The sequence below is a fragment of the Elephas maximus genome, chromosome 19, assembly GCF_024166365.1.
Source record: "Elephas maximus indicus isolate mEleMax1 chromosome 19, mEleMax1 primary haplotype, whole genome shotgun sequence".
In the NCBI taxonomy this organism is placed as follows: domain Eukaryota; kingdom Metazoa; phylum Chordata; class Mammalia; order Proboscidea; family Elephantidae; genus Elephas; species Elephas maximus.
In genome coordinates, this window is record NC_064837.1 from 32,049,049 (window position 1) to 32,057,909 (window position 8,861).

Consider the following 8,861-nt stretch of genomic DNA (forward strand, 5'->3'; position numbering starts at 1 on the left):
GGCACAACCCTCACTCAGGCCAGGGTACCTGGTCAAGGTAGCAGCTGGAGGACCATTTATCTTGTTTAGCTGGTCATTCCACATCTTGTGTTTCATCCAACAGACTGCCAGAGTGTCCACTGCATGCCTGTCCAGGATTTGAGGGGTGATGGTAATCACCAGGAAACCCTGGTTTCCTAGTGGTTAAGGTCAGCAGTTCAAATCTGCCAGGCACTCCTTGGAAACTCTACGGGGCAGTTCTACTCTGTCCTATAGGGTCGCTGTGAGTAAGAATTGACTTGATGGCAATGGGTTTTTTTTAGTTTGGTAATTACCATGATGACTGATCTACCACTTTATAATTTATAAGGTTTTTTTTCTGGTCATCGCCACCCCTTGAGGGAGCTGATTTTATTCCACCCATTTTACAGCTGAGAAAATTAGGTTTGGCAAGGCTGTGATTTGATGAAAGATCACTTGCTAATGATTAGTGGATAGAGCAAGGATTTGAACCCAGGCCCCTGACTCCACACCCTTTCCACCACTGCCTTCAAGAACCTTATTCCTATCTGTCTCGTCTGAGAAACCAAACACACTTTCTGAGCACGTACACATCACACTGCCACCACACCATGTGAGAAAGTAACCCGACAGATTGAGAGCAGGCCCAGATAACGCCTTCCAAAGCAGGAGTGTCCAACTCTCCAGATTCTAAAGATCTTTAACATCTATACTCAACACCCCTGCCAGCCACATGCACACACACACACACACATGCACGCGTGCACACACGACTGGTTGTACCTCTAACTTCTACAGATTGAGGAAATGCCTAATGACCCAAAGCTACAATAAATCCAGACACATTTTTAAAGGAATTTTAATTTTATTCATCACCATATTCTTGGGGTGGGGGCAGACATAGAGTCTCTGTTTTTTTCCAAGCAATGCTAGACACACTTGGAGGGGGGTCAGAGAACCCCCTTGCAATAACTCTGGGCCTCCTCCCTGGCCAGAGTCCACAGCCCAAGTATGTCTGGTTGAGACTGAGCCTTTGAGCAACAGTGTCAGGGGGTGATGGGGGTTGGCAGGGTTAGTCCAGGAGGATTTGCTGAGCAGCCAAGTCCTGAGAAGGGCTAGAAGGGAAGCAGGGTAGCAGCAGCAAGGCCCAAGGAAGGCAACAGTTGGAGAGGGGGTAGTTCAGGATGTGCATGGCACTTTGGCCTCACAGCCACCAAAGGCCCCAACTTAAACCCATTGCTATCAAGTCAATTCCAACTCATAGCGACCCTATAGAACTGAGCAGAACTGCCCCATGGGGTTTCCAAGGAGTGGCTGGTAGATTTGAACCAGCAGCTTTTTGGTTAGCAGCCATAGCTTGATGTAGCTCTTAGCCGCTGCACCACAAGGGCCCCTACTTACGCTTTTGTTGTGATCCCCAGTGAGGTTATGTTGACAGCCACAGGGATATCCCAACAAGGTTAAAAGAAGGCATTTCTCCTATAGCTTTAAACCTGAGTCTCACTTAGGCCACACTCCCTCAGATAGCAGCAGAGATGTTTGGGTCACCTGCGTGTACCAAGCAAGCACTGCTCGAGACACTGGAGCTACAGCAGTGAGCAGAACAAGGGGAGGACACCTGCCCGTATGGGACTTATCTTACACTCATCATTTTCTACATCCTGAAATGATTTTGTGAGCAGCACAATCATATGCATTGTCTTTTGCAAGTTAAAAGTGGTTTAACTTGTAGAATGAAATCAGGTGACATTTTTGCAACCCTGTTTGGTATTTTTTCATTTTTAAGTATACAGGAGCCTCAAATAGAAGAGGCCTAGAATTTTCTCAGGCCCCTGGGAAGCTCTGAGCAGGGTCTTCGAGTCATTAAAGTCATCCATGCAACCCTGCCAGATGCCAGAGGTCCTGAGGATGACAGAGATGCTAGTGGGGAGCACTGACACCCATCATCCTCTCCACCTTAAATCTGGAATAACCCCTCTCGGAGCCTCAGTTTCCCCATCTGTAAAATGGGAAGGTTGAACTGGGTGATCTGGAAGTGGAAACTGAGACAGAAGAGAAGGTGGTCTGGAAGTGTCGCTGGTTCTAGGAATTAGTGTTGGAAAGAATGAGACAGGAAGTCAGGGAAGGAGCCCAGCACAAGCTCAGATCAGACACTGCTGGTAACCAAGGATGGATGAGTGGGGATGGAGCTCTGCCTGGGAAACAGCCAGGAAGCTCCCCGGCAGATTCTCCTGGAAATCTCACACTGCAGATGAGAAAACCAAGCCAAGATCACCCCAGAAAGCCATCACCACCCCCCACCAGTCACTAAAAGGCCCAAGTCCTGAGGGAGCGGGGGATGCGGAGGATGGCACCTCACCTGCTCACCTGCCATCTTGGAATCGGGTACCCGCTTCTGTCATTAGCTCCACCCTCAGCTGAATTTAATGAATCTGAGAAAAATTATGAAGTCCCATAAAGCCACAAGTATCATAAAAAGTATAATAAAATTGAGAAAAGCTATTAAGTTATAAATACAACCAATGCATGCAACATCACTCAGTCGGGGAGGAAGTCGCTATAAAATAAAGTCATTCCACAGTGACTAAATCTCTTAATTCACAAGGCATCCGCCCCCCTTACAGCCCCCAAGCCCACTGTCGCCACCAGGAGTTTGTGTAACGTGAACTTCCCGTGGTAGAGAGAGACAGGGAGACAAAGAGAGAGAGACAGAGGAAGACAACCCAGACACAGACCCAGAGCGAGTCCCCAGACGCTCAGTAGGACCCAGGAGGCACAGCCGCAGGGTGGGTGAGCAGGGCCGGGAGTAGGAAGGGCTGCGGAGTCCGCCCTGTGCGGCGGGACAATCTCTGGATCCCAAATCACTGACCAGGTCCTTTCCGACAGCGGAAGGGAAAGGAAAGGGGAACAGCACAGAACGGAAGTTTGTGGCCAGGCTTTTGGTTTGTGGACTCTCGGGAACGCTGGGTCCATCTGCCTCGCGCCACCACCCTGGAAGCCAGCGCCGCGCCCGGGTCCAAGACAAGCCCTTGCGCCCGCCCCCTCCTTCCCCGACCCCGCGCCTCCAGTCCTTGGGGGTCTCTCCCCCGGACGTCCCTCAGCCGAGAGCCGCCTCCGCGCGATGAATATTCATAGCCGTAATTAGAGAGCGCGCCCGGCGCCTATTACGGTTATTGTGCGTCCAATAAAAACAAACACGTTAATGAGGAGCTTTAATGCCAGGCGGGTGGCGCGGGTGGCGCCGACCAGTGAGCTACCCTCGCGGCCCGAAAAGGTGCGGGGATGTGAAGAGGAAAGAGAGCGATCCTAGAGAAAGAGGCAAGAGAGAGGGAACAAAGAAGGCCCAGGGGAGCGTGCGAGGGCCAAGACTCCCCGGCGCACAGCGCGTTGATGGAGGCCGAGCCTGTGCAGTGAGGTCTCCGCCGGTTTCACACTGGGCAGAGAGAACAGGACGCTCTCCCCTTCGAGAGGTCTTGGCATTAAGCGGAGGCTCCCGAAACACCGGGGAGTGGAGGTTTACAGATCCCACACCCGTCTGGGACGCACCCTGGATCTGGCCGGATTGGATCTGGTGGCTCCAAAAGATCTTGCATGTTCAAAGATTTTTGCATGTGGCCTATGGCCTACGGTGCCCCAGGCCTGGCCCTGCTCCTGAGAAGGGTAAGTGGGAAAGCCAGGAGTGCTGTGGGGTGCAGGCCGGGGAGACAGCAGTACAACGGTGTTGGAGGTGAGCTGCGAACGAGAGGAGGTGGTAGTGGGTTCCAGGGAATGAAGTGGGGGACCTGGGGCCAAGGAAGGGGGGTGACAAGTGATAGGATGGTATGTAAAAGTGGGGAGATTTCAATTGACCTACTGGGAAAGAATATCTGCCTTCATCATTGTGCTCTTTTAAGAACTACAAAAAAAAACCTACCTATATGGGATCAAATTGACAACAGCAACTTGAAACATTAGCTAGGAAACTTCGAGGGGTTATGAGTTTATGTTAGTGGGGAAGGAACGTGGGGAAAAGGGGGGTGAGAATGGTTGTACAACTTGAAGAATGTAATCAATGCCACTGAACTGTACATGTAGAAACTGCTGAATTGCTGTATGTTCTGCTGTGTGTATTCTTAACAAAAAATAAATGAAATAAACTAAAAAAAAAAAAAAAAGTGACCTACTGTGTACCCAAAACTGCCTCAGTGGAGAAGGAACGGGGAGAGAAGGGGAAGCCTGGCAGAAGGGAGAAGTGGTAGGGTTGGATAAGGGGAGGGTGGGGATATGTGCACCACCAAGTGATGCTCCAAGTATTCCGAAAGGTCAGCATTATCACTTCCACCTTACCAGCAGAGAAAACCCGAGGTGCTCAGAGGCTAGGGAACTGTCCCAAAACACACGGGAGCCTGTGGGTTTAGTGCCAGATGTGTGACTCCAAGCCCTCTGGGCCTGCAGACCTGCTTGGTTCATCTAGTGTGCTTGTTAAAGAGGTAGATTCCCACAGAGAGTCTGGGTGAATGGGTGAAGCTGGGGCCCAGGGACATTTTCACAAGCCTGGGTGACTGAGAGGAGCCCAGGTGGTGCGGTGGTTATGTGCTCGGCTGCTAACTGAAAGGTCTGTGGTTCAGATCCGCCAGCAGCTCTGCAGGAGAAAGATGTGGCAGTCTGCTTCTGTAAAGATTACAGCCTTGGAAACCCTATAGAACAGTTCTATTCTGTCCTATAGGGTCGCTATGAGTTGGAATCAACTCGACAGCAATGGGTTTGGTTTGGTTTCAGTTTGGTGACCAAGGTGGGGGTCTGAGGCTAGCTCTTCAGGAAAATGGGAGAGAAGGTGGGAAACACCAAGACTATGCTCCTTTTAGCTGGTGTGCTTACCCAAACCTGGACCTGGCACACAGTAGGTGCTGCATTAATGTTTGTTGAAGGGATGAAAGAGGAAAGAGACTGATGGGAACTGGATATAAGGAGATGGAAGAGTAAAGGAAAGATCTAGAAGGGAAAAGGGGGAATGAGGCCTAGAGCAGTGGTTTTACAAATTTAACATGATCAGATTAAAACACAGATTTCTGATATTAAGACTTGTGCATGAATTTTTACAGCAGTATTATTCATAATATTCAAGAAGTAGAAACTACCCAGATGTCCATCAAGTAATGAAGAGATATACAAAATGCGGTATATCCAGAGACAGATTAACCATTAAGGTATGCATGGGTTTGATTGTGGTTACTTATCTGTAGTGCCCAACTGCACATGGGTTTCACCACATCTTTGGTGAGAAGAACAGGTGAAATTGGGCACTACAGATTAGTAAGTAAACACAGGTAATCCCATTGCATACCTTGCTTATTGAGTAATCTGTCCACATAGTGGAATACTATTCAGCAGTAGGACTAAACTGTTGATACATTGTTACAACATGAGTGAACCTTGAAAACATTATGCTAAGTGAGAGTCACAAAGGACTACCTATTGTGTGATTCCATTTATGTGAAATGTCTAGAATAGGTAAATCTATAGAGGCAGAAAATAGATTAGTGGTTGGCTAGGGCTTGGGGGTAATAAAGGCTGTGGGGGATGACAGCTAAGGGGTGCAGTGTTTTGGGGGGATATGAAAATGTTCTAAAATTGATTGTGGTGATGGTTATAGAACTCTGTGAATACACTAAAACCCATTGAATTGTACTCTTTAAATGGTTGGATTGTATGATACGTGAATTATATCTCAGTAAGGCTATTAATAAGACAAAACATTATGCTAAATGAGAGAAGCCTGACTCAAAAGACCATGCAGAAAAGACAAATCTATAGAGACGGAAAGTAGATTAGTGGTTGCCTAGGGCTGGGGAGGAAACCCTGGTGGTGTAGTGGTTAAGAGCTATGGCTGTTAACCAAAACGTCGGCAGTTTGAATCCACCAGGCATTCCTTTGAAACTCTAAGGGGCAGTTCTAGTCTGTCCAGAGGGGGGAAGGGTCACTATGAGTCCGGTCAATGGCAACGAGTTCAGTTAGAGTTTGAGAGGGCTAGGGAGTGGGGGTGGGAGATAGGCAGGGGATTAACTGTAAACAGACACCAGGCATCTTATTGGGGTGAGAGGAATGTTCTAAAACTGGATTGTGGTGATGGTTGCCCAATTTGGTAAATTTACTAAAAAATCATTGAATTGTACACTTAAAATGGGTGAATTTTATGGTATGTAAATTACACCTCAATCAAGTCATTTTTAAAAAACACATATTTGCTAGTTCCTAGCCCCAGAGTTTGATTCTGTAGGTCTGGGGTGGCTTGAGAATTGAAATTTCTAACAAGTTCCCTGGTGGCACTGGTGCCAGGGCACCACCCTTGAAGAACCTCTAGTCTAAAGATGGGAAAGGCAGAAGCCAAGAAGAGGGAAGGGCCCTCTTTGAAAAACAAACAAGCACTTTGGGCACCAACTCTCACAGCCACCCACCCACGCATCCACTTTACCAGTGTAACCCGGGCGGGATAACAGGGTCAGAGGCTGTACTGAGCCGCAGGGAGGTGGCCCCATCCGCGCCTGAGGGACGTTCCTGCTCATCAGGCAACAGTCCAGTTCTTTCCGAGGCAGCCTCTCCACCATCAACCAAAATTGGCAGCGTTAATAGGAACCACTGTTTATTTGCCACTTACCTCTGTCTTGTTCCGCTTAAATACTGAGGGGAAACCGGAGCCATTAGGGTCAGAAGAAAATTACAAACCCGCAGCGTCGCTGTGGGTGGGTGAAAATGATATTACAGATGGGGGGGCAGCAGAAAAATAAATAGAGGAAGAAAAGAGGGAGGGTGGGGAGAAGAGGGAAAAAAACGCCTTGCACCAACAGAGCATGAAATAAAATAAAATTAAATAAAGATCTGTTTGGTGGGTGGGAATCTTCCTCCCAGGAAATATGGGTGGAGTTTGGGGGACTAGAGAGGAGGGTTTCTCTGGAGTGGTTTTTAAAGCCAGAGCTGGAAATGCAAATTCTGATTTCTGTTTTCTGGCCTGATGAGCAAGGCTGGGACTGCTTCTCTTTCTCTCTGTCACCAGTAAATGGGTCCAGGGAGTGGATAAAAGACAAAAGCCACCATCAGCCGCACCTTGGGGGAATCTCTCCCACCTCCCAGGGGCTCACACCCAGGGGCTGCCTCCTTCCCCGTCTGCCTGCCCCCACCCTAGCAGCATTAATTGGAGGCAAGAGAAGCACCACCTTTACTACCTACACCCCCACACACACTAAATCTTGTGGCAATGCTTCTAAAAGTCAATAAAACCAGAAGGAAGATGCGATAAAATTAAGGTGGAAAGTGCGATGGGGACAGGAAATAGGAATCTTCTTTTTAATTTAGCTTTAATTTTAATTTTTTGTCACCTCTCCAAGCAGCCTGCGTGCTGCTGCAGTGAAGAAGGAGCGGGGGGAGGGGCTGGCTCAGCCTTGTAAAGACTGGACTAGGCTGTACTCTGGGCTGAGTCTTGGGGGCTAGGTCTTGTGGGGAACAAAGCTGGGAGTGTGCATGGGGGTGACTGACTGTCAAAATCCTACTCATCCAGTGGGAGACACCCCTTCTTTGTGCTCCCAGAGCATATTGTCCAGACTGAAGGGCTTATTGCAGCTGATTTTAGTCATATATGGTAGTCATCTGAGTCATCATCTCTTTTTCCACAGTGCAGGGCAGGTAACAGGAATAGTAACAGTAATGATGATGATGATGGTGATGATGGTGATGATAGCTAACGGTTATTTAGCACCTACTGTGTCCCAAGTACTGTTCTAAGTACTTTACATTTACTACTCTTATTTCTCACATTAACTCTATGAGATGGGTCCCATTATAATAGCCTATTTTACAGATAAGAACATTGGGGACAGGTAGGAGAAGCACCTTGTCCATGGTCACATAGCAACTAGATATTGGGAATGCTACTCATTAAGTAGATTTTTTAAAAAGCCATTCTCATCTGTCAAGTGAATGAATGAAAATAGCTTAAGAATACTAATGAATAATGGGGGGAGGAACGATTTGGAAAAGGAGGGTGAGAATGGTTGCACCACTGGGAGAATGTACAGTCATGTACCACAAAATGTCCCTTCTGGCAACCTCCGACCGCATGTATGTCCATGGTCCCATAAGGTTAAACTCTTTATTCCCTACATAGCAATGAATAATAAGAGGTCTGGGATTCTAATCTTTGTTCTGTCATGAGTGTGTTGTGTGACAAAGGCCTTCCTGGGTCTCTTTCCTCTGCACAAGGAAGGGGCTGGGCTGGACGACTGCCCGACATCCTCCAAGGCTCCAAAACCTGAACCAGGAGCTCATGCAAGACTGAAGGCCTGCTCACCCCAGGTGGGTGGGCTCCCTGGTGTGGGTTTGGCTTTTAAGGATGTGAGGGTGGTGGGGCTGGACTACCCTCCAGTCCCTCTGGGGCATCACCACCCCCAAGCCTGCAAGTACCCCTCCCATCCATGTCAAAGCCTGGGGGTGGGGAGGGGTGTGTGTGTGTTCCTGAATGGAGGCGCAGTCACCATTACCGGTAGGTGCACGGTTTGGGGCTCAGGAATCAGGCTTCAGTGCCTAGAGGTGGAGTCACAGGAGCTGCAGCCACAGGAGCACCGTTGTTGACACAATGTCCAAATCACATAACATCCTATTTCATAGAACGTATCTACCGATCAAGGACTGCAGTGGTTAAGAGCTCGGCTGCTAACCAAAAGGTCAGCAATTCAAATCCACCAGCCTGATCCTTGGAAACCCTATTGGGCAGTTCTACTCTGTCCTATAGGGTCGCTATGAGTTGGAATCCACTAGATGGTCAAGAGTTTTTTTATCGTGGATGTTAAGTGCCCCATGACTGTAATCAATGTCATTGAATTATACATGTA